The 21,524-nt window shown below is 47.9% G+C and overlaps 1 pseudogene; it reads right to left on the bottom strand.

The window, feature by feature from the left end:
• Positions 1–1,595: 1,595 nt before the first annotated feature.
• LOC123783061 (NADH dehydrogenase [ubiquinone] 1 alpha subcomplex subunit 3 pseudogene) lies at positions 1,596–6,404 on the bottom strand (annotated as a pseudogene).
• Positions 6,405–21,524: the final 15,120 nt, after the last annotated feature.

The raw sequence follows: 21,524 nt of genomic DNA, 5'->3' as shown, positions 1-21,524 counted from the left end.
GTGGGGGAGGCAGGGCACTCTCCTCTTTTGCTGAAGCACGCATCCCTCTGGCTGGCATGGGACTTTAGTCTCGGTCTTGACCAGGTGTTCCCAGCCTCCCTGCGATTCCCCAGAACTCATGTAGGTCCAGGCTGTGGGAGACGTGCCCCCTTGGTCCTCGAGATGCCTCAGCTGGGTACCAGTGAGACACTGTCAGCTGGGTATGGGCCCTTGAGGCTAGTGGCTCTTGGTGGTCTTGGGTCCTGCCTGGGGGCACAGCACTCTCCTCCATGACCCCCTCTGCCTCAGAGCAACAGGTGGCCATTTTCTTCTGGGGTCTCACCACCCACCCCCCCAAACCATGCCGTACCTAAGAAAGTTTTGCAGTCCCCCACCCCCACCTCCAGCCACTCTGGGCTATTGGAGCGGGTCACCCTCTGGTCCTGGGGCAACTCCACTCTTCTTCCTGCTCTGGCCAGGGCATTGTTCCCCTATACCCTGAATTCTTCCCCACTTGAGGCTTATGCTTTGGAAACAATAGCCAAAGACTCCTGGGCGTGTCTGCGACTTAACCTACCACACCTATCTCTCCTTGAACGTGAACGGGGGAGGTGTGGGTCAACAGCTCTAAGCGCTGTCCCATCACAAGTGTTTGAAGGTACGGGTTTGGGGTTTCTTTCAGGCCTCACTCTACTCCAGGTGGCCTAGCTTTCTCCCTTACATGTTTGTTATTGTTGTTTTTAAGATTCCATCCATTTATTTGAGAGAGAGAACACGAGCTGGGGGGAGGGGCAGAGGCAGAGGGACAAACAGACTCCCCTCTGAGCAGGGAGCCCCAATGCAGGGCTCGATCCCAGGACCCCGGGATCATGACCTGAACCGAAGGCAGACGCTTCACTGACTGAAGCACCCAGGCGCCCCTCTCCCTTACATGTTAACACACCCGGAAGGCTTGCCGTTCCCGGCAAAGTCCTGGGGAGAGCAGACGGTCCACATCCCAAGACCCCTGGCACAGCCTGCTCCCGTGTGCCTCCATCATACTGATGACTGCCACTTACCGAGGGCCCCCCACACTGTGCCAGGCCGTTTTCTAGAGCCTTCACTCACATTACCTCATTTAATCTTCAGAACTGTGCCATGGGGCAGGTATAATTATGCCTAATGTTCAGAGGATCTTTAGGGCAGTGAAACTATTCTGTAGGACACTATAATGATGGCTGGACCTGTCCTTATACATTTGTCCAAACCCATAGAAGGCACAGCATCAAGAATGAGCTACAGCGTCATGTGTGGGCTTGGGGGTTAATGGTGCATCAGTGCAGGTTCACTGACGGTAATGAATGTCCTAGCCTGCTGGGGATGCTGATAGTGGGGCTGCCATGCATGGGGGGTGGGGGAGAGAGGTGGGAGGAAAACGGGAAATCTCTGTATTTCCTGCTCAGTTTTGCTGTGACACTAAAACTGCTTGGAAAAATAAAGTATTATTTTTTTTCAAAGAAGTTGAGAAGGTTGCAAAAGAAGGTTGGGAAGGTGAGAAAGTAGTGTCCTGAGCAAGAGAGAGGCAGGGGAAGTGATGGCACGCCTGTAGCTCCGTGGAGGTCACATCTGCAGAGGTATCACTCCTCAGTCCTTTCTCCAAGATCCCCGATACCTTTGCCACGTGCGGCTGTCACTCGCCTTCTGGTAACTCCTTCCTCAGCAGCCTGGCCACTCCGCTCACGCTGGGTCCTCAGAAGGTTCCAGGTCCCCCTGGGAGCTGCTTTCGTCCTCAGCTCCTGCCCAGGCTCAGGAAAGTCAGCAGTGTGTTGCAGAGTTTCCAAAGGCTGCAGTTTACTAACAGTCTTCCTCTGACGTTTAGGAGCCTGTTTGCAAATAGCAATCCCAACCAAGACAAAGAACGAAGAGAACAGAACGGGTGGCTGGAGGTGAGAGGGAATGGGGATGGAGCCAAAGACCACAGAGAAAGCTTATGAGATCTTACTACTAAGAATCCAGTAGGAAGTAGATGAGATGGGAGATAAATTCACACACACAGACGCACACACGATGTGAAGTAAAATCCTGATTCCTCAGAACAAAATCATGTTATTTCTTAAAAAGATTAATTCTCCAGGAATGTGCAGATGAGTGGCTTGCCGAGGAATGTTTATAGAAAATTCATTATTCTTGAGTAATGCTAGGAGCTGAAATATGACAGTAGTTGTCCTTTTCTCAATTAAAAGTTACGTGAAAAATTCAAATGTGTCATTTTGCTCTGACAGACACTTCCCGCCTTGTAAAAATAGCTTTTCTGTTGAAATAATGTCACATCAAAATGGGATTTGACATAGTCTGAAGTACTACACCGTCTTTCAAAGGACTCGCTTGGGACCCGTGACCCCTTTCTTCTTTCTCATTTCTCCCTTTCAGTGTGGAAAGGTCTATCGTAGGCCACCATTGTGTTTTGGAAACAGGTAACTTGTCTGATTTCACGGGTTCGCAGCTGGGGTGGAGTTTTTGCCTCAGGATGAATCATACCTCACGTCTCACCCAAACTTGGTTTAGAGGTGATTTTGGATTTCGAGGTAGAACTGGAATAAGATTAAGACTTTGGGGCCGTTGGGATGGGGGTGAATTTACTTTTCATGTGAGAAGAACATGCACTTTGGGGGTCCAGAGGGTGGAGTGTTATGGGTGAATTGTGTCCCCCGCCAAATTCAGAATGACACAGAATGTGGCCCGATTTGGAGACCGAGACTTGAAAGAGGAATTAATGGGGTCATGTGGTTGGGCCCTAATCCAATGGGATTGGTGTCCTTATAAGAAGAGATTAAGAAACAGACACAAAGAGAGGGTAGGACATGTGAGGACACAGCAAGCAAGTGACCGTCTGTAAGCCAAGGAGAGGCACCCAGAAGAAACCAACCTGCCAACACTTTGACCTTGAACTTGTGGCCTCTCAAACTATAAGAAAATAAGTATCTGTTGTGTAAACCACTAAGCCTGTAGTTCTTTGTTATGGCAGCCTGAGCAGACTAATATAATTGGAGACACCCAGAAAGGAGGCTGGAGGAGGAAGGGACCAGCTATATATCAGGTGTGGGTGAAAGGGTCTCACACCCTCTCCCCCTGCTGCTTGAGAACCCAGCCTTGTTAACCGCCTGGCTCGGTTACCCTGCATCGCAGCTGTGACTAATTACCACAGTATCAGTGGCTTCAAACAACACATCGATTGTATCACAGTTCTAGAAGTCCAGAATCTGAAAAGGGTCTCAATGGGTTAAAATTAAGATGTTGGCAGAATTGCATTTCTTTCTGAGGGAAAGCCTGTTATCTTGCCTTTTCCAGCCTCCCAACACTGCACACATTCCTTGAGACATGGCCCTCTTCCATCTTCAAAGCCAGCAATGTAGCATGTTAAAATCTCAGACTCTGACTCTCCAGCCTTCCTCTTTCTCTTGTAAGACTCTTGCGATTACTTTGGGCCCACCCAGATAATCCAGGGTAACCTCCCTGTTTTACTTTATTTTTAAAGATCGTATTTATTTATTTGAGAGAGTGAGAGCACACGAGTGGAGGGAGGAGCAGAGGGAGAAGCAGACTCCCCATTGCGCGGGGAGCCCAATGCAGGGCTCGATCCCAGGACCCGGAGATCGTGACCTGAGCCAAAGGCAGACGCTTGACCGACTGAGCCACCCAGGTGCCCCCAACCTCCCTATTTTAAAGTCAACTGATTAGCAACCTTAATCCTATCTGCTAACTTATTTCCTCTTTGTCGTGCTACGTAACATATTTACAGGCTCTGGGAATTAGGACATGAGTGTCTTTGGGAAGCTGTTTTTCTACCTACCTACTACTCCCTGGAAACCAGATAACACAGTGTATGTCAACTGTATTGTCAGGGGACATTACTAATGGTCACATGTCCCCTGTTGGTAAATTACTTATGGACTGGTAGCAACTATAAAAGAGCTTTCAATACCTAATGTAGACACTGCACTTCGGGCTTTCCCAAGTTTTGGTGTCATGTCCTTGTGGGGACCTGGAAGCTACTTTGAAGAGATACTGCTTCTGTAGGCAGGGGTCTTTTGCACCAAGGTGGACCCTGTACGTACCCATGTCGATCTCACCTCCTTGCACTGTGCTACCACTTAGGGATAAGATCACTCCTGGACTCTGTCTAAATCACAGTAAGAACTTCTGAAGTCCTCCTCATGAGCTGTCCTGATACTGTCCTGCTGGCAAGCTGGGGCTTCTGTCCTTATCTTTCTGAATAGATTGGGCTGTGTTCTATTGTGGTCGTGCGAGTCTGAACATTTGGCCAGTCCTTGGCACTGCACTGAGTGAATGCGTTTGGCTTTCCTGTTACCACCAGTGAGGAGCTGTAGGAGTCTGCTTTGGCTACCAAAACAGTACCACTGGGGAGGCGGTTTAAACAACAGAAATTTATTTCCTCAAAGTTCTGGAGGCAGAAGTCCAAGACCAAAGTGCTGGCAAGGCTGGTTTCCTTTTGCTATAAAGGACATTATTGGTACTTTTTATGAAGCTTGAATGGAGGCTGAGGATCAGATGATAGTGATATATCAGTGTACATTTGCCTGACTGACGGTCATATTGTGGTTGTGTAAGACAGTGTCCTTGTTTTCAGGAGATCGTGGTATTGAGGAATAATAGGGACTCGGGTTGGCAACTCAGGCTCAAGTGGTTCAGAGAAAAATTCTTTGTGCTCTACTTGCAACCTTTCTGTAAACTTGAGATTGTTACAAAATTTTAAGTTTAATGTTAAGGCCATTCTTTTTTTTTTTTTTTAAGATGTTATTTATTTATTTTAGAGAAAGTGAGAGAGCACGAGTTGTGGGGGAGGGGTAAAGAGGGAGAGGGAGAGAGAGAATCCCAAGCAGACTCCATGCTGAGCATGGAGCCCAATGTGGGGCCTGATCTCATGACCCTGAGGTCATGACCTTGAGCCGAAATCAGGAGTCAGACGCCTAACCGACTGAGCCACACAGGCACCCCACATTAAGACCATTCTTAAAAAGTAAATGATGCCAGTAAGCACACGAAAAGGCTTTCAACATCAGTAATCATGAGGCAAATGCAAATGAAAACCACAGTGAGGTCCCACTTCATACCTACTGGGACGGCGATAATCCCCTCAAATGGAAAATAACAATGTTGGTGGGGATGTGAAAAAATTGGAGCCCTCGTACATTGCTGGAGGGAGTATAAAATGGTTCAAAACAGGTACTCAGACAAATGTAGAATGTGCATGTCAAAGCAGCAGTATCACAATAGTCAAAAGGTTAGAGACGGCTCAGATGTCCATCAAAAGAAGTATGGCGAAAAAGTCGTGGTATATCCATACAGTGGAGTATTATTCAGCCGTAGGAAGGAATGAAGTGCTGATGCATGCTACAAGGTGGATGTAATCCCAAAACATTATGCCAGTGAAATAAGCCAGACACAAAAGAGCACCTATTGAATTATTCCATTTATATGAAATGTCCAAATAGGCAAACCCATAGAGACAGAGAGCAGGTTGGTTGTTGCTGGGAGCTCTGGGGAGAACCGCTTAGTGAGTATGTGGTTTTATTTTGGAGTGATGGAAATGTACTGAAATTAGATGGAGGTGGTGTTTGCACAACATTGTGAATTTACTAAATGTTCGCTTTAAAATAGTTCATTATGTCCCGTGAATGTCACCTCAACAAATTTATTTAGAAATTCAAGCATTTCATTGTAAATTTGTCTTACAAAATGGTGAGAGATAAAACGCAGTTGCCAGCAGCTGACGTCTTTAGAAACAGTGTTTTTCCTGGAACTGGCCCCAGAAGTTGGAACTGCCTGGTCTTCATTGGTTAGCTTGGTCGGTCTGTCAGACAAGACTACTGTTTCCCAACAGGGCACAGATAGGCCAAGCTCCACACTTTACCCAACGGCAACAGCCCACAGCCTCATGGAAGACTGTGCTGTCCGTACAAACTCTAGTTTGGTGTCCATGGTGACAAAGTAGCTTCTCTGTCACATCTCTGTTCTGCAGAATTTCACCTTATGAAGCTCATAGTCCTAGCAAGTTTGTGTCATTTGGTCCATGAAGAATACTTTATTGTTTTGGGGGGATTTTTTTTCACGTTTCACATTTTATTGGCCATGAGGGAGGGGGCCTCCTCCCTGTCACCAGAGGTGTTCACTCACAGTTTTCCTCAGCCACTGCAAGCTTGGACCCTGGGGGTCCTGGGGCTGACTGGGCACACAGGGCATGTTCCCATCATCTCAGGGGCACTAGCTAGAAGTAGCGGTGGCCTGGTTGATGGTGGTGGCTTATTTGGTGAAGGGGCTGGGGTGGGGGGCAGAATTACATCGAGGCCTCCAGTGGTGAAGGACGGGACCAGCACCACATCCTCGGCCCGGGCATTCTCAGGGAAGGCAGCACGTCTCCTGGCCATCTTGGTCTCAGCTGCAGCCAATAATTTATTGGCTTTATCAGTATTGAATCTTTTACTTCTACAATTCTGAAAATGCAGACCGAAGAGCAAAGAAATGGAGCAGAGATGAGCATGGGGTCTCCTTCCTCTTCCCAGCCCTGTCATGCTGGTCCTAGCCACGGCTTTCACCTGGTCCTGCCCTGTGGCTCGCGCTTCCTCCTCCTCCGAGCCTTTCTACGAGCTGACTTCCGGTGCCCCTACCGGAATTGTCATGAGTTACAGTCCTGCATCTTCAGCTCAAACTCACTTCTAAGCTGCATCCCTGTCAGTCTGCCTGTCTGCTGGGCATGTTCTCTTCAGAGTCCTAAGGTCACCCTAAGTGCAGCCTGCCCCACGTGAACTCATTGCACACTCCTGCAAACCCCACTTTCTCTTCTTGAGCCTGGTGAATGGCATGCCATTTTCTCCCTAACAGTGGTTCAGGAGCCTTCCTTCCCCCACCTTCCCCAACATTCAGATCCTAATGTCATCCTCTCTGTGCTTCCACTCCGGTACTAGCTTCCCATCACCCTCCACCTCATCTCGCTGCCAGAGCTCCCAGTGCACACAATGAGTCTCTCATCTAGACTCGTGGAGCTTCCGAACTGGTCTGCTTGCTTATCTCCTTCACCCCGGTACATTCTGCACACTGGGTTGAAGTGATCTTTCTAAAATGTAAAAGCTATCTTATTACCTCTCTGCTTAAATACCCTTCAATTGATTATAACTGCCTGCTTGATACAAGTCTCATCCCCTCAGAGTGGCATTCAAGACCCCTTGTGATCTGACCTCTGTGCTCACAAGCTCCAGGAACAAAGAAGTATGCAGTTTTTAGAGCATGCCAGGCTTGCTTGCCGTTTGTCTACCTTCACCCATGCTGTTCCCTCTGCCTGGTGGGCTCCTAGTCACCTTTCCAGGCTTAGATTGAGTATGAAGCCCTCCCACTCTTCTCCTTACCACCCTGTCCACCCCAAGAAGAATCCACCCTCTCCTTTTTGGCCCTTCTACCCTTCACAGACTTCTGTGGTGGCACCTGGAGTCTCTATGGCATATGCTGCTGCGAGATTTGTCTCTCACACGAACTAGAGGGTGATGATCATGTTTGAGTCACTTCCTCATTTATTCATGCCTGATGCGGTAGGGGGTGAATAAATGAATGGTGGGTGATTGACTTGGGGTTCTCGTCATATTTTCCCCACTAATTACGTATTTAATGACTTTGTGGAAATAACCAGCTAGACTTCAGTTATTTCATTTGTAGAGTGGGGAAATTGAGATGGATATAGGTTATGAATTCTGTTGTATAGACGGTTTCTCAGCCCATGTTCTCATCACCCTAAGATGAATTTCTCTCGCACAGCCATGAAACACCATGCCATTCTCAGAGAGGTGTTTTCGTACAGGTCTTACAAAGAGCAAAACATATATGATGCTTTGTAGAAACGATCACAGACCTATAGGCACGATCTTGGGTTCATGGTGATATTGGGTTGAATAGTGCCCCCCGATTCCTACCCACCTGGAACTTCACAATGTGATTTTATCTGGAGGTAGAAGTCTTTGCAAATGGGATTAGTTAAGATGAGGTCATACTGGATTAGGGAAGGCCTTATATCCAGTACATGGTTGGTGCCCTTGTAAGAAAAGGAGGGGACATAGAAACGTGGAGAAGAGGGGGCTCTGTACATGGGAGCAGAGATTGGAGTGATGTGTCTACAAGCAAGGAATGCCGACGATTGCTTGGGATCCCCCAGACCAGGAAAAGGAGAGGAAAGATCCTCTCCCTAATACCTTCAAAAACAACATGGCCCTGCATGGTCTTAATGGTCTTAACATGGTCTTAACTTCAAACTTCTAGCTTCCAGGACTATGAGAATAAATAATACCAGGTTGTATGCCACCAAGTTTGTGGTAATTTGTTATGGCAGTCCTAGGAAGCCAGTATACTGGCCCAGCCACATCCCCTCTCAACTGCCTCTTCTTCCTTGGTGCAGTGACCTACCCACTTGAGTAGAGTTGTCCTGAGAAAAAATGAAAAGTATCTCGTTATATACTATAAGGTACCACCCACAAGACACGGGTCTTTCTTCTTCACTGCATTCACCCTGGTCAACGGCATGGTCCAGTTTGCATAATGAATGTTTAATCTGGCAGGCAGAAAAAGAATTAACTTCACACTCTGTGAAGGCTGATATAAAAGCAGCAGAGCACTCTTAGAATTTTTAATGCTTGTTCCTGCCGAATAAAACTTTTGGACTCTATCTGAAAGGCCAGAGAAACAATTAGAGGATATCTGGGGGTGGCCGTGTAGGTGAGAGAGTGGGAAATAATAAGGGTCGCAGAGAAGATGGACCTGGGTTCTCTTTCTCTTGTTTATTCTGCACTAACTTGTCCAATGCCCTTTTTTTTTTAAATTTTATTTATTTATTTGACAGAGATAGAGACAGCAAGAGAGGGAACACAAGCAGGGGGAGTGGGAGAGGAAGAAGCAGGCTCATAGCGGAGGAGCCTGATGTGGGGCTCGATCCCACAATGCCGGGATCATGCCCGGAGCCGAAGGCGACGCTTAAACGCTGTGCCACCCAGGCGCCCCTCCAATGCCCTTAAATATAACAGCTAGTCTGCCAACCTTCTCTAATTTTCTTGAACTTAACCAGGGCCAGATAAGGAGGGCAGTCACCTGGTGCCCGGGGACAGCGGGCTCCAGCTTCATTCAGTTGCAGAGTGCTCTCCTAAGAATCTGCTTGTCCCTCAGGTCCTTTACAATCCGGGCCACAGGGAAAGCCCCTTATCCCTGTGCTGCTTTAGCCTCGGTATGATGAGCTGGCATCAGATTGGGCAGTTGCTGGCAGGCAATCAAGATGTAAATTGAGTAACGGAGACCCAGATTGTGCAATGTGCCAAGCTCAACTATCACAGTGTTTACATTTCAAAGTGGTTCAAGCGGGAGTGGGGATGGCCATGGCCTTGTCCTGACTGAGGGGACCAAGGGGACCATGTTCCCACTGCAGCCTGGTGTGACAGCACCTGATTCTCGGCTCAGGGGTCGGGATATTCAGCTCTACCCTGGCATGACTGTGAGAAAAAAGCAAAATTCCTCTTGGGAGGCTAAAGTACCACTTTTTGCTTCTACGTGTACACAATGTCTGTGCCTTTGCTACTACGGTGGTTATGACTTTTGCAGTGAAATATCCCTCCCCCTGGTTGTGAAGCTCCATTACTGGGGGGCACTCCAACATGTTGACTCAATGCATAAAATCTTTGTGGTAATTCAAAACCAATGTATCTTCAATAAATGATGGCTATGAACGCTAGGAGAACCTCTCCTCAGCTTTTATGCCCAAAGCAGTGCCACCTTGAGGGCCTAGCATCTAACAGGATTTGGGGGTGAAAACAGTGATATTCTTACATTTCTACTTGTAACCCCCTTAACCTGTGGGGACTGGACCAAAGAACAAAGCTGCATGATAGGAACGATGCAGTATTGGAAATAGTGACGCAAGATCAAGGTGTGGCTAGTGACTCGGGGTTGTGTGTCGGGCTCTGTCTCCAGTGAACTCTCCAGTGAACATGTGGGATCTGGAAGGCCCACCCCACCAGTCTGTTCCCAGAACTATTAAACCCCTAGAAGTGAATGTGGCTTCATAATGTGGAATCCTCACTATAATTAATGCCTCCTACTTAGTTTTCCAAATAGAATTTCCTAAATTACTGCCTATGTGTCAAGATTTTAAAGTATTTTCAAGCTTTAGCATGAATGGATATTGAATTTTGTCGAATGCTTTTTCTGCATCTGTTAAGATGATCATATGATTTTTTATCCTTCATGTTGGTAATGTGGTGTATCACACTGATTTACAAATATTGAACCATCCTTGCATGCCCAAAATAAATCCCACTTGATCTTGGTGAGTGATCTTTTTACTGTATTGTTGAATTCAGTTTGCTAATATTTTGTTGAGGATTTTTGCATCTATGTTCATCAGGGATATTGGCTTGTAATTCTGGTTTTTTAATTTTATTTATTTTTTTAAAAGATTTTATTTTATTTATTTGACAGAGAGATAGCCAGTGAGAGAGGGCACACAAGCAGGGGGAGTGGTGGGAGAGGAAGAAGCAGGCTCCCAGTGGAGGGGCCCGATGTGGGGCTCGATCCCAGAACGCCAGGATCACGCCCTGAGCCGAAGGCAGACGCTTAACGACTGAGCTACCCAGGCGCCCCTATTTATTTATTTTTGGTAGTCTTTGGTTTTGGTATCGGGTTAATGCTGGCCTCATAGAATGAATTTGGAAGTTTTCCTTCCTCTTCTATTGCTTTGAATACTTTGAAAAGAATAGGTCTTAATTCCTCTTTGAAAGTTTGATAGAATTCACCTGTGAAGCCATCAGGTCCTATACATTTGTTTGTTGGGAGTTTTGATTACCAATTCAATTTCATTAGTAGTAATCAGTCTGTTCAGATTTTCTGTTTCTCTTTGATTCAGTCCTGGAAGATTGTATGTTTCTAGGAATGTCTCCATTTTTTCTAGGTTGTTGGTGTATAATTTTTTGTAGTAGTCTCTTATAATCCTCTATATTTCCATGATGCCAGTTGTAACTTCTCTTTCTGATTTTATTTATTTGAGTCCTCTCTTTTCTTCGTGATGAATCTGGTTAAGCGTTTATCAGCTGTGGCTATCTTTTCAAAGAACCAGCTCTTAGTTTTGTTGATCTTTGTTGTTTGTCTTAGTCTCTACTTCATTTATTTCTGCTCTGATCACTATTTCCTTCCTTCTAATGTGAGCTTTGTTGTGTTTTTTTTCCTAGATTTTTTCTAGTTTCTTGAAGTATAAGTTAAATTGTTTGTTTCAGATTTTTCTTGTTTCTCTATAAACTTCCTCTTAGGGCTGTTTTTCTGCATCCCAAAGTTTTTACAATGTTGCGTTCTCATTTTTATTTATCTCAAGGTATTTTATTTCCTCCTTGATTTCTTCATTGATTCATTGGTTGTTTCATAGCATGTTGTTTTAGCCTCCATGTGTTCATGTTTTTCCAGTTTTTTTTTTATAATGAAACTTGTAATTTCAGTTTCTTACCATTGTAGTCAAAAAAGATGCTTGAAATGATTTCATTTTTCTTAAAATTTTTGAGACTTGTTTTGTGGCCCAACATGATCTGTCCTGGAGAATGTTCCACGTACACTTGAAAAGAATGTATATTCTGCTTTTTGGGGATGGAATGTTCTGTATATGTCTGTTAAGTCATATGTTCTAATGTGTCATTGAAAGCCACTGGTTTCTGTGCTGATTTTCTGTCTGGACAGTCTATCCATTGATGTAAGTGGGTGTTAAAGTCCCCTACTCTTATTGTATTACTGTCAATTTCTCCCTTTATGTCTGTTAATACTTGTTTTATATATTTAGGTGCTTTCATGTTGGATGCATGGATATTTACAGTTGTTATATCCTCTTGTTCGATTGATCCCTTTATCATTACCTAAAGCCCTTCTTTGTCTCTTGTTACAGTCTTTGTTTTGAAGTCCATTTTGTGTGATATAAATATTGCTACTCCAGCCTTTTTTCATTTCCAGTGCATGAAATATCTTTTTATATCCCTTCACTTTCCATCTGCATGTGTCTTTAGATATGAAGTGAGTCTCTTGTAAGCAGCATATAGATGAGACTTGGGTTTCTTTTTATCCATTCATTCACTCTGTGTCTTTTGATTGGAGCATTTAGTCCATTTACATTTAAAGTAATTTTTATGTTCTTATTGCTATTTTGTTCCTTGTTTTCTGGTTGTTTTTGTAGATCTTTTCTGTTCCTCTCTTCTTCTTTTGCTGTCTGTCCCTGGTGATTTGATGACTTTCTTTAGTCTTACACTTGGATTCCTTTCTCTTTACTTTTTGTGTATCTATTACAGATTCTGGTTTGTGGTTACCATGAGGTTCGTATGTTCACCCTATGGAGATACAGCAGTCTGTTTTAAGTTGACAGTTGCTTAGGTTCAAACACATTCTAAAAGCACTACATTTTTACTCCCCACTCCATGTTTTATATATTTGATATCATATTTTACATCTTTTTATTTTTTCATTTTTCCTCCATAATTTTTTTACTTATAGAAGTAAACTTTTCTTTTCTGCTTAAGGAAGTCCTTTTTAACACTTCTTATAAGGCCAGTTTAGTGGTGATGAACTCTTTAACTTTTGTTTGTCTGGGAAACTCTCTCTCCTTCAGTTCTGAATGATAATCTTGCCAGGTAGAGTATTTTTGGTTGCAGGTTTTTTTCCCTTCAGCACTTTGAAGATATCATGCCATCCCCTCTGTCCTGCAAAATTTCTGCTGAAAAATCACCTGATGGCCTTATAAGATTTCCTTCATACATACTAGTTTCTTTTCTCTTACTGCCATTTAGGCTGAAGGAGGGCAAGAAGAATGCCAACTGCCAGCACTTCCATTCCCAGAGAAAGTTCCTACGGATCCCTGTCCCACTGGCACATGACCTAAAATTAATCAATAAATCTCCTTCACATATAACCCAGGCACTTTTCAAAGTGTGGTTCTCAGAGTGAGGGATTTAATAGCAGAGTCTCAGTTTTCTGTAGCTCTCCAGCTCTCCCGGAGTTAAAGTCTGCTGAATTTTAAGGCCAGAGGTATTGTCTTCTCGGAGGTGCAGATGTCCAGGGCAAGGAATGCCCAATGTGGGTCTTGAACTCCTTGCTCCTCAGGGAGGATCTCTGTGCCTGTGATTATCCCTCCTGCTTGTGGGTTACCAGGCCTGGGGGGTGATTCTTGATCAGACCCCATCCCTGCCCCTCCTGCCCATCTCGATGTGACTTTTTCTTTATGTTTTTAGCTGTGGAAGATCTGTTCTATCAGTCTTCAAGTCATCCTCAGAAAGAGTTTCTCTGTATGTAGTTTCAGCCTTCATGTGTCCATGGGAGGAGGTAAGCTCAGGATCTTCCCGTTCTGCCATCTTTCCTCACGATGGGCCACAGTTATGTTATTATGAGAAAAGGAGAGAGTGGGTCCAGCCCCACATACACCTATCACACCATGACCATTACTTACTCACGTTCTCCCCCTCAGGCACTGAGCTCCTTATGGCTTCAGAATCTCTCATAGAAACCAACATAGACCTTCAGGCCAGGTCAAGTTCTTTGGTTATAGACACACTAAGAATTGTGTGCCTCCATGTATAAGAATACATTCATCAGATGATTGTTTAAACAATGTGCGACACCCCCTACCAGACTGTAAGCTCTGTGAGAATAGAGACTACGATTTCGGTTCCTCAAGGCTCAACACCACACCTTCAGCAAATAGGAAATGACTTGAGGGCATTACACTTCACAACCGGGAGCTGAATTAGCTCCATTCAAGAACCGAAACAGCAGTCATGGAGAATTAATGCCATTGCCATGAAGCCTGAGTTAGCATGAGTTCTTTCATGCACACGTGAGTCACGTTTATATGAACGTGGACAGTGGGCCTGTCCTGGGTTGGTCCTGGGGCCCAGACATTAGTTAAACCAGCTTCTGCCCTTGAGGGCCTCCCAGCCAGCTTGTGGTCCCATGATGGATCTTTCTAGGCCTTCACGAGACCACAGCATTTTGTGTACAGATGAATATGTTTTTTTCTGTTTGAGGGTGGGGAAAAAAGCTTTTGAAAACGTCATGGCAGCATATTTAGTGCTATTAAAAAGCAGTGTTTTTCAGCAGCAGATCAAGGAGGCCAGTCAGGAGCTAAGTTCCTGTCAGGCCAACAGTTTGTCTCACTTTGAGAAACAGTGGTCTGGGAAGATGTCTACAGCTCCTCTTGAGGCCCAGGGCAGGTTGGTGGGTTGACTTCTGAACTATGCCCCATGCATTGGATGGAAAATGCTACACAGATGCCAAGTGGGCGAGGAGAAATTGATAGTCTTTTCCTAATGTGTGGTCTCTCCACGAACTACCAGAACCAACCAAATCATCTAAAGGAGCAGTGCAAATCCTGGGTGGGAGTGTGACTAACACGAGGGCAGGAGAGCAGCGACTCTACCATCCCCCACCTCCTGACTCCTGTGTCTTCAATAAAGCCTCTTCACCGTGGGCTCAGAGTCCCCGATAAAGACTGGGCCCCCCTGCTCCAGCCGGAACCCCTTTACACACAAATCTCTCAGGTTAAAATGCAGATTCAGTTCCAAAGGTCTGGGTGGGACCTGATTCTGTCTCTGTGACAACCTCCCGGGCTGCTGAAGCGGGTCCATCCCAGGCCCACCTGGGTCTGTCGAAGGAGAGTCTGAGATCTGCGTGAATCACACGCACAACAGAGTTTGACAAGCGCCAGTGTAGATATAGACTAGACCTGGTCTTTTCGGATGTGTCTTGCATGCCGAAACTACCTGGGAAGGCAGACCGTGTGACTTAGGTGGTCTGGGGTGTGAACCGCACATCTCATCTTGAAACGGCCGCTGGAGATTCAGATGCACAGCAGAGTCTCAGAACCAAAGGACTTGGATGGTGGTTGGAGAACCTGAGGTGTCAGAATCCCTGGAGGGCCCACAAAGAGCAGAGGCCCAGGGTCATTGAAGAGGGATAGAGCCAGGCCTCGGTGGTACTAAGCTCCAGGTGATTCCGGTAGCAGCCAGCGTTGGGACCGCTGGTAGAGGCAGAGCTGCCCACGATGGGCTGGGGAGCAGCAGGGGCCTGGAGAACGGTGCACAGGCACCCTGCTGCTCTCCGTCCCGTCAGCCCTCCGGGCAGCTCGGAGCTGCTGCAGCCCCTTGTCTCCGTGGGTCTGTTCACCCCAGTGTGTGACGAGAAAATATGAGATGCATCCTTCCGTGAAAAAACAAAAACAAAAACAAAAGCCGGGGTGTTCCTGAATCAATCATTTGAGGAGTGGTGGGTTAAGTAAACGGGTTTCTTCACTGCAGGACTCGTCAGAGTCTTTACTGTGCTGGTGTGTGGTGTGGTCCTCCTAAGGGAGAAGCAAAAGAATGACCAGCTTCTAGGACCAGGGAACTTTCTTCATGGAGCCAGGCAAGAGCATTTGCTGCACGAAGCCTCAGACCTGTAAGACAGGATGTGTCCAGGGACCAAATATCTCATCTACTTCATAAAGCAAACATCAACATCCTCTATGTATTGTTCTGGTTCTTGCCTGGCTCCTCTCATCCCATTTGTGGCATTTGTTGTAGGACATTTGCAGAGAACTGTGATGCGACAACCGCTCAGAGGTCTACCTTTCTTTTAAGGATGAAGACACTGAGAGTAGAGAGCATTTCTCTGGGCACATCTGACTTTAGAACAAAGATTAGAGGGCCCCGTGGGTGGCTCAGCTGGAGAAGCATCTGCCTTTGGCTCAGGTCATGATCTCAGGTCCCTGGGATCAAGTCCCACATTGGCCTCCCTACTCAGCAGGGAGTCTGCTTCTCCCTCTGCCTCTGTTTGTGTTCTCTCTCACTCACTCTCTCTCTCAAATAGATAAATAAAATATTAAAAAAAATAGGGGGCGCCTGGGTGGCACAGCGGTTAAGCGTCTGCCTTCGGCTCAGGGCGTGATCCCGGCGTTGTGGGATCGAGCCCCACATCAGGCTTCTCTGCTAGGAGCCTGCTTCTTCCTCTCCCACTCCCCCTGCTTGTGTTCCCTCTCTCGCTGGCTGTCTCTATCTCTGTCGAATAAATAAATAAAAAATCTTAAAAAAAAAAAAATAAAGATCGGATAACCAAAGGAAGCAGAGGTCAAGGTGCGGAGGGGGCTTGGATTGGTCTGGTGGCTTGTTCCCCCGTGTCCCAGCCCCCCCCCCACCCCCACCCCCAGCGGTCATGTCTGTCCAGAGGGTGGGCAAGGAAGACTCCTGGAGCCTGGCTTTAAAGTCACCTGCCTAGGGGGTCCCTGCAGGACAGCAGGCCTCCTGTCTAGGACTTTTCTGTCTCTCTGTCGTTCATTGGAAGATGGTGGGCGTGAGGGAAACTCACAGCAGGGAAGAGCTGTACTCTCCGCAGGGGGCTGGGGAAAATGCACTGAGCACGACTGCACACATCCTTCCCCGAAGTCCAGCCCATTCCTGGCCAGCCTTTACTTTTGCCACAGGGTCCCTGAGATCCCCGGGACATGGATGCCATAGGGTAGGGTGTTCACGACACCCCTGAGGGATGCGCCCATTGTCCCAGAGTCGGCCTCTCCAGAGGAGGGAGGCAACAAGCTATTTGTCTGCAGAGAGTCCCTGACTTTAAAGAAGCCTTTAAAGTCACCCAATCGAGTCATGTCTTCCGTGCTAAATGTCCTTCGGTTGGAATCAGCTTATTTCTAACAGGCATAAGAATAACCGTGGTCATCTCTGGGAAAAGACATTATCATCGGTTTTTATTTTCTTTGATATAATTTTCTCTCTATTCACATTTTTCTACAATTGGCCTAGCTTTGTATAACAAGAAGAGACCTCTAAACTGTTTCTGTTTGGCAGAGGTTGGCTGGAAGTGGGATGGTGCGTCGGGTTGGGGGTGGCGTCCAGGCCGGGAAGGGAGAGCCAGGGTGGCCTGTGGCCTCGAGATGCTCCCACTCTGTGATGTCAGACTGGGGCTCGTCTCTCTGCCTGGAGCTCCCCGTCTCCCGTGTGGTCAGACAGGAGACTGCGCAGGCTCCCTGAGGCAGCCACGAGCAGGAGGAGCGGCCGCTGGGAGGCGAGCAGTTACGGGGACACCCGGCTTCTGTTGCACCTGCCGACCCAACTCTGGTTGTGTTTTCAGGTGCGCCTCAAAGCAGGAGCCCCGAATCAGCCTCTCATCTGACGACTGTCAGCTGCTGCTGCTGCCACCAGCCTGTCCCCTGCCCAGGCCTGTCACTCTGCCACCTCTCAGCAGGTGAGGAAGTGATGTGTCCTGTCCTCCGAGAACGGGTTCTCTATGGAGAGCAGCTGTCTTTGCCAGCAGTGCATGCGTGGGCCTGCGGTGAGGCTGGGCCATCAGGGTCCTTGATGTGTGGCTGGGTCCTCCCACTATGATTTTCTTCAAGCAGTTGTCTCCATCCTGTCCCCCCTGTCCACCTTCCACAGCGGATGCAGGGCCCTTATGAAACCTGTCTTACGAATTGCCCACCACCTTACTTCATCCCCCATGTGAGTGGATGTGCCCTCTGTTGGAGGACATGCGGAAGGGGAATGGAGCCATCTCTATGGGCTGCTGGACCTTGACTGGGAAACCAAGCTGTGTGCGCCTTGCACTGCCCATCCCCTCCCACCCGACTCTGAGTTACCACTACCGGACGCAGCCCGAAGGAATCTCCCTGTGAAACCTGTCTGTGGGTGAGAGGGTTTACAGGTACCCAAGAAGAAAGGGCTGTCTGACCAGGGCAGTGACAGAGCCCGTGCCCCAAGCAGTTGGCTCATTTTCCTGTCTGCCTCGTCTTCTCAAAAGCCGAGAGTCGAGTTAGTAGTCCTCCAGTAGCCAGCGTGCACCATTGGCTTTGTTCCGTATCCACTTTGTCTCTCCTCCCATTTTTCTTTTTGGGTCGAGGTGGGGTGCACATACACACTTGGGTTTGTGGAGAGACACCCATCGGTTCATGGGCAAGAACAGTGTCTGGATGCCTTGAAAGGGCAGAGATGTTATTCAGGTGGAATCTAAGAGCTGTCCGGCCAGGTGGGGGAGGAGGGCCTCACGAACCTTCCTGTGGGTCATCTTTAAGAGATTCAGTTGCCATTAGCTCCCGTTGGCAAAAGTACCAACTAGTCTCCCTGGTTTGTGTTGCCTCCCACAGGGCAGGCCCCCGCCATCTCAGTCCCAAGTTAGGCAAAGTTCAATTTCACTTGTGGGGTGAGTCTGCCTTGGGAGAGTCTGTCCTAGGAGAGGGGTGAGTCTGTCATAGACCAGGTGGCAGGGGGAAACCCTATTCCTGCCCTAAACGCCTTACTAGGCCCAGGAGGGGCAACAGGCTGGGAGCCACACTAGGGAAACACTTCCTTCCACTTCCGTGAAGGAGCTCAACAAAATCAAGTTCTTTAACCTCCCTGAATATGTTTCCTCGTGTGAAAAGTAAGGGGATCAGACCTGGACCTCTAAGTTCCCTTCCAATATTGACATTCAGTGAGTCATTCAGAGCCTTGCTACTCAATGTGTGGTCCGCGGACCAGCACCAACTGGGAGCTAGGTAGAAATGCACACTCTTGGACCATAACCCAACCTACTCCATCAAAATCTGTGCTTTATCAAGATCCCCAGGGATTCATACACCCATTAACTATTTGAAAGGACTGATTTAGAGTCCCTAAGATGCATGGAAGTCAAAGTAATTTGGCAAACACAAAGGAACAATGGACTAGAAGGGATTTATAGGCAGCCATTGTTCTCCACTCGTGGTCTGTGCCAGAATCACCTCAGGAGGTTGTGAACTACAGGTGTCTAGCTCCTGGATGTGTGTGCTGTGAGAAACCTTGCTGGCAACTTGGAGAGAGAGCATGAACATACAGACATGAAACTGTATGGGTCATGGAGGACAATATGAGGAATATTCTATAAGGGGGTCTGACAGGACTGAGAGGCAGCAGAGCCGACAGAGTGGAGCGGGCTTGTCATCCTGCGCCCCAGGAAGAGTGCTCTCTGTCCTAATTTTTTGTATCTCCACCATGAGTTACATAGGGGGTCCTTTTATGGGCATCTGTAGTCATCCCTTCTTTCTTGAGTAAGAGTAGAAAGTAGGGGGAGCAAAGATTTTCTGTTTTATTGCTGTCTGTTTGTTTGAAGGTGATGAAAAAAAATAAATAAATTTTTATATGCTAAGGAGAGGGCACCCAGGGACACCAACATTACAGGAGAAAGAGGGGTGAGAGAGAGGGCGAAGTCTGAGGGGAGACGGGCCCACCACACGTGAAGTATCAGCCTTGGAGGAGGAGGCGCTTCCCGCCACAAGACCCGGGGACCAACAGACGTGGCCTCAGCTGTAAAGAATAGGTTCTCCCAGTGTCAAGGATCAGAGGTGGACTGTCCCAGGTACATCTGGCTCGGGGCTCTGGGCGGGTTGCCCTCTGCATCTCTTGACTTTGCCCTGGGTCCGTACCCAGTGGCCAGTGTGGCAAGACCCAGTCAATGCAGCCAAAGATGGGGTTTCTCCTCTTGTGCCTCAATGAGGAAGGAAAACGAGGGGTGACCAGGGCCAGAGGTGGGATGGAGGGTGGACTTGAGGACCCACGAAGGCTGCCTGTGCGTCATGGCACCAGTGCTGGCACATGGGGCTTTCCACAGCAGTGCCTTGCAGCCCTTCCGTGTGAGGGGAGCAGGGAGGGTGTTGGATCCATGTGGCAGGAAAGACAAAGGCAAGACACAAGTCTTGGGAGGGAGCGACCAAGGGTTGGGTAGTCCGCTAGGCTGACTGTAACACTAGGTGACACTAGGGACATGGCGCTTTGTGGCTGAGGAAGAGTAAGGCGGTGAACGAGGACGGCTCAGAATTGATGCTGGAGATGTGGACAGACCCGGTCTGGAGGGGACACAGAGAGGACATGGCAGGGGTAAGAGTCCATGCATCTCAGGTGCTGGAGCCCCCACCGCGCTGGCTTATTCTGTCTCTGGGACACAAGAAGCCAAACACAGCTCAGTGGGATCATTTCCAAATATTAAGCAATCAGCCAGAGTTCTCCTTCTGTGCTGCAGAGTGGAGTATGTTGAAAATGTGTGCCTCTTTATAAACGGGAAGAACGAGAAAATAGTTGGGTGGGGCTGGGATGCTCTCAGTGCAGCCGGTCAGGGACCGGATGGAGGGAGAGGGCCGCTCCCGGTCTGACGAGGCTCTGGCTCTGCTGGTAACACTTCATGTGCAGGTGTGTCTACTCCTATTTACAACCCGTCACCCCCATCCCCACACACGCACAGTGCAGAGCTCCTCCCTCCTCCCCAGCCCTTCCCCTGTGTCTTCCTTCGTCACTCCTGCTGACCCTGGCCTCAGCTGCGTTCTCCTCGGCCGTCCCTGTGCCGCCCCCTTGGTGACCTCCCTAACTCCTAAAAGCGTGAAGCCAGTGAGGAGGAAAGAGGATGAGGTCTGGAATGGGAAGGGGGGATCAGGATCTGAGGGCAATGGTTTTTAGGTCCTTCTTGACTTGCATCAGCCTGGGGAGGGTTGGAAACCCTGTGTGTGTCTGTGTGTCTCCTCCTTCCTTTTGTATGGACACACAGGCACGTGGATACACATAAACACACACATCCATAGGGGAACAGCCACGCGCACACGGACGGGGACAGGACAGGCAGCTCAGGCATGTGGGCACACACAGGGACACACACGGACCTGAATACACATGCAGCAATGCAAGCACGTCTCTACATGGTGGGGTGTAGGGGCTGTTCCCCTGGGGCTTCCAAGCCCCAACTATCCCTGATTCTCCTTCTCTTCTTGTTGAGTAGAAGCGCCCAACCACGACAGGCACACACAGCTGTCAAACTCTGACTTAGGTAGATGACCCATATCTGATAACAAGAGACTTTTATTTTTCGAAAAGTTGCCTGGGGACAAATGAAGCTGCCGCCACATGTCTCCTGGACCGCAGAGTTAACGCGTATGTGAAAAACTCCCGGAGCGTGAGCTATGCGCCAGCATCCTGGCCGAGCCTCCTCACGTCTGCCTGTGTGCCTTCGGAAGCCATTGCTACCTGTGCGGCCCACCTTCAGCTCTCAGGCCGATTAGGCCCCTTCTGAGTAAAACTACTTGGTCATTAGCTGGGGCACCTGAAACCTACAGCATCTATGTGGAAATCTATGCTTGTTTGTGGAACAGTTAGCATGACAGTGGCTTTTTTCTTAGTCATGTGGCATCATTCCATGTCAGATCAAGGGAGAATTTCTTCCTTCTAGACAAATAAATCAATGCTTGGGATAGGTGTGTGTCTGTGTGTGTGTGTCTGTGTGTGTGTGTTATTGCTTAAAGACAAACTCCCAGCAGAGAGTCTGTAAGATTTTTGGAATGAGAGCAAATTAAAATTAATAGTAAGGCCGTTGTTTCCAGGGGAAACGTGTACTTAGAGCAGTAGATTGCCAGAGGGCCATGTGAAACCATGGAAAGAAATCTTCGCGAGGCTTCCAAGCTTTGAGTTTGGGTTCTGGACCCACAAAGTTTGGCTGTGAGACCTTTAGCTGTTGGCTTAATTTCT

This window comes from Ursus americanus, chromosome 6, assembly GCF_024610735.1.
Source record: "Ursus americanus isolate L20-20 chromosome 6, mUrsAme1.1.p, whole genome shotgun sequence".
NCBI lineage: Eukaryota > Metazoa > Chordata > Mammalia > Carnivora > Ursidae > Ursus > Ursus americanus.
This window is presented reverse-complemented; position numbering and strand designations above follow the sequence as displayed.